This window comes from Pinus tabuliformis, chromosome 2_2 (assembly GCF_031772625.1).
Source record: "Pinus tabuliformis cultivar Carrire ecotype Pingquan chromosome 2_2, CPIR1, whole genome shotgun sequence".
NCBI lineage: Eukaryota > Viridiplantae > Streptophyta > Pinopsida > Pinales > Pinaceae > Pinus > Pinus tabuliformis.
In genome coordinates this window covers 285146128-285155964 of record NC_142300.1, presented here as the reverse complement: position 1 = coordinate 285155964, position 9837 = coordinate 285146128, and positions in this window count along the sequence as shown.

The following is a 9837-nucleotide window of genomic DNA, read 5'->3' as shown; positions in this document are numbered from 1 at the left end:
AAAGCATCCATGTTTAGATTGATCTCCAAATTAAAGCGTGATTTGCTCAACCACGTGACTTATAACACCTTAATTGGGAATACTCGTGATGCATTTTCCTTTAGTGGATCATTCACATTATTTGTTTGAGTTCCACGCTTCCACATACAAATTATATACATGTGTAAATCCTTTCAGTAAACTAATTGGTCTCATTTCATTGTTTTATTTCAGGAGATCGAAGGAAGGTAGCTTGGATGCATATCAAATGAGACAATGCTTATGTTAGATTAATGCCTTGCTGTGACATCACTTAGATGAAGAGGTGAGGGATGTTTAAATTGTTTCACATGAACCTCGTAAAAGCACGCTGGCTATTATTAACGCTAGGATAAAGCAGTCCTGTGCCATTGCATTGACTGGTCCCCCACATAGACTGCGCACATGGCATAAAAGGCAATAGGAAGGATCGATGCTGGATTGATACAGGTCACATCGGGACTTGAACAAAGTTATCGTGGATATGGTAATAAAGGATCACATTATACTAGACATCGAGAATCCAAGCACAGAGAGTGAGGCATTTTTACGGGTAGCATGTTATGTTGTTTTTTGCCATCAACACATGTAATAATGCAGGGACTTCATTAGAATGGTTTCATATCATAGAAAGTCAGTGATGGAGCAACACTAGCCTATGCTTGCGACACTCCTTTCATGTTGAGAGCCAACCAGAAAGTGGGTAGAGTTGCTTGGTCAAAGGAGCAGATTTATAACCATTTTTTGGATTGGACAAGCAAATTCTGATCCCATGCGACGTACGGGAACCCCAAAACATTGCATGGTTTCAACCATATAGAAAAGAAGCTAAAGTCTGAGAGAGGCCACGCTCAATGTATGGTATCAAATGATAGAGGTGCATTGTTTTCGGCTCAAAGGTGTCATGTGACTGCGTATATTTGGGTGTCAACAGAACATGCATGTTGGAAATGTTGGAGCGAAAACACTAGATGTTTATGACAACTATTGACTGTCAGCCACATGATGATGCGCGAAGGACAAAGGTCCAGCAAAGGAATGCATCACGCTCTGATAATTGTGTTGCCATGGTAGATTGGAACTGTGACTTGACCATCGCAGTAGCTAGGTAGGTCGTGAAATCGCATGGGATGATGCTCATAGATGAAACTCTACGATGATGCAACCTAGATGTACGCGACCCTGCGACCCCTGGTGAGTCCAACATCCACTGAAGTTGCTGAGTCGCATTCCAACATGATGCCAGAAAGTGCAACTTCCCTCAATGCGACTCTGTGATCTCTCCCAAGTCGCCAGGTTGAAAAATCGCTCCCGAAGCAGCCAGGGGTTGGTGCGACTTCTCTTTTTTTGCAACCAACGCGACCTCATTTTTCAACGGACCCACTACATGAAAAGGTGCAAGCTAACACGGTGAACTGGGTAGTTTAGTGGTCACCATGACAATGCAAGGCAGAAAATTAATGAGGTGACCAAGTGTAGTTTCTTGTATGGTGTTCGAATCCTAAGAGATTTATGTTTGCTAGTCTTTTCATTTACAAATTATGTATTTGATTCAATGATCCTCTTTCGTGGATCAAACAATTTGGTTAGATGAAAAATGAAGTTAAAGATGGAACCATAGGAGATTCTTCATCTAGACGGTAGCATCAACCTTAATATCACAATCGGATAAACCTGAAGCACCACGAAGATTTGGTATGCAACAAGAACCAGAATCAATTTTAAATGAACCTATGCTCAACATTGCTATGGTAATTTTACCTCCCAACTACAATTTGGAAATATCGAAATGTATTTGGAGGATTAAGCAATTTGAAGCCAAGCATGTAGCATTGCGATTTCTAGAGGGCTCCCTTATGTACTCCGTCTCGATTTGTGAAATTTTGGAGGCATTCACGCAGGTAGATGAACACTTTGTACTTGGGGATGTTACCTGTGGAGCATTTTGTGTTGATGATTATTCAACTACAACACTCGGGTCTGATTTTCTCATTCACTACTATTTCTACCCAAAATTCGCTCATATTGAACAACATGATTAATGGACTAAGTAGTGCGCCTGGGAGGTTCATTTCATTGATCCAAAGGCCCTAATAATAAAATTCTCATGTATACACACACTGAGTCAGAGCAGCAACCCAAACAGCAAGAGGGCACCTCTGGTAGCCTCACAAGATTTGGCAAAACCACTTGCCCTGATAACACCATATGGCATGAGAAAGCATAATGTGACCTTGGTGAAGGAAGTTGGGGTTTTTCTCCAGAAGCTTCACACCTAGGGTTTGATCCAACAGGAAAAATCACTCCATGTACCCGCTCAAGGTGTTGTGTCAATGGAAGGAGCAATGTCAAGCAAACACTCAACAACTGAACACTGCTATAGAGCCACTAAGGGAGACCTCTGTATCATGTCGCAAGCTTGGGAATGGGAAGTGATTAAAGAAGTTATTGTGCCCTTGGCTCTACAAAGAAGTGGAGCTACATTCAGAACTCGCTCCATAGTGGGTCCGTGGACAAAATATTGATTAAAGAAGTGTAGGAAGACCCTATAAAAGCCACCATCTTTGATAACATTGTGTCACAAAAGGGACTATACAGGGGTCCAAATTAATCGTTTTTCTGACAATCAATTCATTATGTTTTAAGGTATTTTTGTCTATAAATGTGTGTGACCCACGTCGTTTTCTTGTAGGTGAAAGGAGGGGAGAAAGGGTGAACGTATGTGGAGAAATTAAGGTTTTGATGATACGGAAACTGGATCCACTCAAGCTCCTAAAAATCTAATGGCCATGTCAGAAACACAACATCAGAAGATGGATAAGAGCAAGCCCATGGATGGAAATATATCTGAGGAAGTCCAAGAGGGTCCTCCAAGACCACGTGCAGTGATAATACTGTGGCACAACAATTGACCACATGGGGGTAGAAGGAAGGAAACAAAATGTTGGTCTACTCGAAAGGATTAGGGTTTCTCATGGAGCTTGCATAACTAGGGTTTCCTTTCAGCAAGCCAGATGCTCCCTTCCAAGTTCCAAGAACCTTTCGATAAACTTGAAGGCACATCACCAGAAGATTGATGAATGTGAGCGAAGCAGAGTGGTAGGAAAACGAGATAGTTCCAGGACCAAGCACCCTCATCATTGCGACATATGGGCAACAAGAATTCTAGGGTTTCTGAGGACCCTCTACATCCTCCCCTCTCTCTCCTTCATCGTAATGTAAATATTGCCAACCATTATATCAACAGTTATGTTAGGACTGATGTGGGTGTGTAACAATCATTTTGGCTTGAGAAAGAAGTGGGTAAACTCAAGAGTCATGGGGGTAGCCGAAAGGGCACGAGGGAAGGACAAGGGTCACGGTAGGTGAACAATCACCTCATCTCTATAAATGTTCCCTCAGACCTCATTATTGATGACTTTGGCACTTGAGTTGAAGCTAAGACTAGAGATAGCTAGTTTATGCTTGAGAGCTAGAGCCACTCAGCTCTTGGTAGCTAGTAGAGTGGATTTGCAGTGGGGCTAGGGTTTTGGCATCAAACAATGGTATGAGCAGCCCATGTTCCACTATTGGTTTTTGACCAATTGCATGATATGTATTTGAAGTTGCAACAATATTAATAAGATGTTATTTATCTTTGACATTGATTCCCATGCTTACTCATGGTGGTTGTATTAGCTGTTTGGTACTTCACTATATTTGTATTTGCACTTTCATACATGCAATATATTATGGACCGATACGTAGTGGGTGCATGTATGTTTCGCTTTTGAATTTGTGTTCACTTGTTCCTTGCCATGTTGGTGACCTATTGTGAACTACTTTGCAATTGACTTCTGACATGTTCCTGTTTATTATGTCTGATGGGGTTTTAGCTCACTAATCCCTCTCATGGTATATCTCTTCTTATTGTTGCTGAGACTTGTTTGTACCTCTTTCTACAATTTGTCAATCTTGGGATGATTTTGTTTCACTGCCTGAGAATTTCATTCTTGTCCCACTTTGACACCTTCTCATTTGATAACCAAGAGCAGAAACATTCATAGTGGCAGCCGGGCCCACATACCGGATGGGGCTTCTATCCCAAACGGTGTGAGGTATAATTGGGACTTCACACCGGGGAGACCTCTTAATCGTTGGCAGTACATTTCGACCCATCAAAACACCTTTTGACTCGGTACAAATCAAATGACCATAACTTTTGATCTAAAGGTTGGGTTGGGGTAAAATTTTATATCACCAGAAACGTCTTGTCGAGATGAACACAATGGTGACATATACATTGAGTGTTGAGAACTTGGAAGGAAGACAATTTATTTATTTATTTATTTTGTTTTGTTTTCTTGTTTTGTTTTGTTTTGTTTTTTTGTTTTTGTTTGTTTGTTTGTTTGTTTGTTTTGTTTGTTTTTGTTTTGTTTTGTTTTGTTTTTTGTTTTTTGTTTTTTAATCCTATTTCTCTAACACTAAAAGGGAGATTGGATTAGTAAGTGAACACCTCTTTGGGGTTGAGATGGGGTGTTTACATCATTTCATTTCAAAAAGTTTGCTCGACACTGCTGAATTTGAAATCCTGGGCATTTCATTTCAAAAATTTTGTGCAAGACTACTAAGTTTGAAATCCTAGGTGTTGAGGTACATTGAATGCATAAAAGTTGATGTATACCTACATCAACTACATCAAAAAGATGGAGCCTACGAGAGTTAGAGCAGTCTTGTCCACTATTTGCATTAACTGCATCAACTACAACTAAAATAGTGAGAGTTATACAACTACGAGAAAAATGGAACTATGAGTTAATTAAGGTTGTCAAAATATCCATGGAATGTATGTATCACCATGCATAATAATTTCATGTCAACTCCAAAATGTCTAACAAGTGGACTACTACACAAGAAAGGGAGACACATATTGAGTAGTGATAGTCATATGAAGACAATGATTATGGTTTCTTTCTATATAATCAACAAGAACACGTCCCTAGGAGTGTAGGTCCATTATACCATTACTATTTAGGGATGTTTACTAAGGAAATTAGAGAGATTTTCACACTTGTTTGCATGATCGTAAGAGTCCAACACCATATACATTATTGCAAAACTCCAAACAATCTTTACATAAGTACGTTAAATACCACTTTATCAAAAAGAAGATAGCAATGACTATTAATTGCGCTCTATTTGTATGATTAACAAGTCAACATCTTTGTCAGCGATGATTGGTAAGAAAGAGAAAGTTCTCTAAATAAGGATAGTGCCAATCATATATTGGTCCACTAAATGGGAATAGTCTAACCCTAAATACTTTGCAGGTATATATTAGACATAGATAATGCATACTGATCTCACCATCATGTAAGCCCACCCCCATCCTCCCTTAATGAAGGGAGGGTGGCAAAATTGTTGTTGAATGCGGGGTATAATGAAATCTTAGAGTTTGAATTTTTGCCTGGGTTATTAGAAGATTCTTCTTTATGCAGTCAAAGAATTTTTTACATTAATTCTTTTTACATTTGGAAATCTACCCAGAGAAATAACAACCAAAGGATGTAACTCTTTCTCTACCATAGGATGTAACTCAAAATAAGCCATGTTCACAAAATAAGCTTGTTAACTTGCTAGGACAAATTCTGACAAATGAAGGTCCAACAGTGATGGATTTTTCTATTGGAAAAATACTAAATAGTTGCATCAACTAAGGCGGATGATTCCAGTGGAGTGGTTGTTATCCCATGGGTTCTTGGAAAATGGGATGCAAAATATCTACATCAACCCTGAGGTAGATGAATCCAATGGAGTGGTTGTTATCCCATGGGTTCTTCAAAAATGAGCTCTGGTGGTTAAGAAGGGTGTTGTCACACATGGCATGCAGTTTGAACATAATAAAAATATTTTTAGAGTAGGTTGATAAGTTAAATTAATAGTTAAATATATTTATTTTTTAATTTGTTTTTATTTTAATTAATTAATTTATTTATTTTTTCGATTTTTCATGAAATTTGTGAGGCTTTATATATGATTTAATAAATATAAATATTTGTATTTATTTGGGTTTAATTGTTCGAAATATAATATATTTAAAATTTGAAACATTTCCTATTTACAATATTATTTTTTATGATTTAAGAGTGTTTTAAATTAAATAAAAAAATATTTTTCATTAAAAAAGTCAAATTAAATTTTAAAAATTAAGATCTAAAGGTTTTTAATAAGAATGACCATTCATCTCCTTACAAAGTCGACTATATTAAATAAATTAAACTTTATTTACTCATAATGATATAATTGAAGGGACATTGAAATAAAATAAAAAAATAGATGTTAATGCAATATTCTATAGAATTACATACAATGCATCTTATGGCTAGCCACACATACATTTGATTTGTAAAATTACTTGTTCTATTTTTCTTGAAAAACAGTAACACAAATGAATTATTTTCTGTCAATAATCCATCAATACAACTTTTAGGGATAAGAATACTTGGACCCTAATAAAGATTGTTTAATAGTTGATATAATAATACAACTTTTAGGGATAAGAATACTTGGACCCTAATAAAGATTGTTTAATAGTGGATAGAATACTTTATTGAGAAGTTATTTTCTTAAAATCTTGTCCAAGAAGCAATGCTTTATCATAGACATAGATTATAATTATTGCTTTAAAATGCGAAAGACAACACCTAGTGGAGGGGTTGAGCTTGTATTTGCGATAGTCTTGGAGCAACATCAAGTAACATGTTGATAAAAGACTGACTATGTTAAGGCTGGCTTTGGAACTAATGTTTTTTATCTACAAATAAAATCTATTCCTTTGCTTTAGCTTGTTCTATTAATAACTTTCACACAAGCATTTTCATGTGTCAATACAGGTCCACAATTTTTCAATATTTGGGTTTTCTTGCTCTCGCACTCTCTATATCAAGGATCAAGTTCCCCAATTCAACTTTGATGTCCCAATCATGGATTACCCCACACTCCCCACAAATTTAATTCTCAAATGTCTCAATTTCTTCACGAATGCGAGGAGCAACTTGTTCTAAAAAGACATTGACCAATTCCTTGTTCTATGCCCACACTTGCATAGATAAGCTTCTAAGATACACACCATATAAGGAACTGCTAGCATGCACACCACATGAACTAAAAGGACCAACTCAACCTTAGAGTAAACATGTGTGCCAAGACCTATATCAACTTTTGTCGAATTGCTAATTACACATTTTACAAATTAAATAGTACTTTATTTTTCCATTATATTTAACCTATAATTACGAAGTGCCAACACTGCTTGCATAATTTATCCCTTATTCAGTGGGCTTATAGTTTTTATATTCAAAGCCAAAAAAAAGTTGGGGAGTGAGACCCATGTCCCTATTCCCAACATGGAAATAATATATATTATATTCAATAATTCATAAGGATAAAGTATCTTATTAATGTCCATTCAAACCAATTTAACTTGGGGAATGTGTTAAGGTTCAAACACTTTCCCTCCTCTAAACAAACATACAAAAAAAACTCTACACTCATCAGAGTTTGAATCTCGGCTTTGCTTGCATGGCAACACCCCATCCCCAACACTAAGACACAACTTCATGATCGATATATAAAAGGGGATCATACTCATACTAATTCCTTGATTTGGAAAAATATTCTTAAAGCGCTTCCCAATTATCTAAAGTTAGCATGCTTGGAAAATTGACAAAAGAGATAGAGTGGAGACACTTAGCTATATGAGAAACCCCTAAAAGAGAACATGTCAATTTGAAAAATATTTGAGATTGGTTTTGTTAAAATAATATTTACTTTGTATAAACTGTATACATCGAGGAAGGATGAATTAACAAAGTTAAAAAAATAATTTGAGAGTGGGTTGACTTGCCAATCTAGTTTCCATATAATTATAAATTAAAAATTGCCAATCTAGTTTCCATATAATTATAAATTAAAAAAAAAACCCAAAATTAAATTTAATATATAATTATTATTTAATTACTCTAATATATCAATATTTGATTAATTATGAAAACCAACACAACTTTTTCGAGTTAATCCCTCTCTTTACACCTAGATATTGCTAATAAATTAATGATTTAACAACCTACCTATTGCTAATAAATTAATGATTTGACTTTTGTTAGTCCTATCTGAAAATTGTTATTAATCCACCCTGTTTCAAATATTAATATAGACAAAACGGATGACACGTGGAATCATCAATAAGAAAACCGGATGACACGTGGAATCATCAATATGAAAACCGGATGACAAGTGGAATAATTAATATGAATTCAGATCTTGCATTATTCTTCTTTCTTTTTCAGGAAAGTTCAAATTGAAGCATGAAAATGACTCTGCTGGTCTGGAAAAGAAAACTATTGTTTCCAATGGTGTGGAATCATTAACATATAACAATCTAGTAGGGTAATTAAGGTATCCTCACTATCTATTTTATATGATTTCATAAAATCTATATATAAAATCAAGGAATGGACTGTTATCGTGTTGATTTCAAAAGTTAGATTAGGGTTATATTAAAAATTGCCTCAAAAGTTAGATCAGGGTTATATTAGTTTTTTAAATTGGAAAAAGGTATGAAAATTGATGGTATTTTTTTGTTTGGAAAATTGAAAATTTAGTAATTGTCTTAAAAAATATAAAGAAAGGTTAATATATATATATATATATATATTTTTTAATTAAAAAAAATATATGAAAATTGATATTGTATTTTTGTTTGGAAAAATGAAATTTTATCAATTTTTATGTATAATTAAAGAATTATTTTAAATAATATTATTTTTCCATAACAATAATAAATCAACATTTAAAAACACTGAAAATTAAATTTCTCATTATCAACCATCATCAATTTAATTTAAATGTATTTTAAGTGATATGATATTCCAATAACAATAATAAATTAATAATGATTATTTCAAAAGTGTATTTAATAAAGTATGATTCTGGAAAAAAATTAACTCTTACAAACTTAAATAATTACTTAAGTAACATTTTTAAAATTTACATCCAAACTAATTATATCATTTTTTAATTAAAATTAATTACATTTTAAATAAAATCACTATTTTTTATTATTAAAATATATTTTCATTTTAAAATACATTGAAAGTTATGAAAATGTCCATGTCAAAATCCCAATACCAAAAGTTATCCAAAACTATGAACGAAAAATCTCCAGGATCTCTCACCTGCTCACCCTTTCCCTGATCTCTCACCTCCTCTCATCCAAGGAAACGACAAAAAAAACCATGAAATTCAATAAAGCGACTTTCTCAACTTGCAACATCCCTCAGTCAACAATGAGGTTTGTTAACAGCGACGCTGCCCGTGGACAACGCCGTGTACCATTGGAATCTAGCCAAGCTATTACAGCTGCTACGCCATTCATATAGTGATCTAGCCAAGCTATTACAGTTGCTACGCCATTCATATAGTGAGCGTGGAATTCGTCTTTGGCTAACTCGATCTCTCTAGTTCCCATTATAACTACATGGAGTGGAGGATCTTTCTTGGTTTCTTCCCTCCCCTCATTTAACGTAACACCTACGTTGGAAATCAAGCCTGAGCTTACCAATTATTTCCTATTTTGTGTCCTCACATGCAGAAAATGACATCCAGATTTTAGTTGTGACACAACTCCAAACCAAAATAGCTTTAACATCTCCCACTCTGCAATTGAGTTCATAGCAATTCAAATTTCTCTTAAAAGGTGAAACTAAGACCAGATGGAACAATGGAATGGAAAAATGTTGGTATTTTGTGTTTTCATAACAACCGCAATGACGAGTCTAG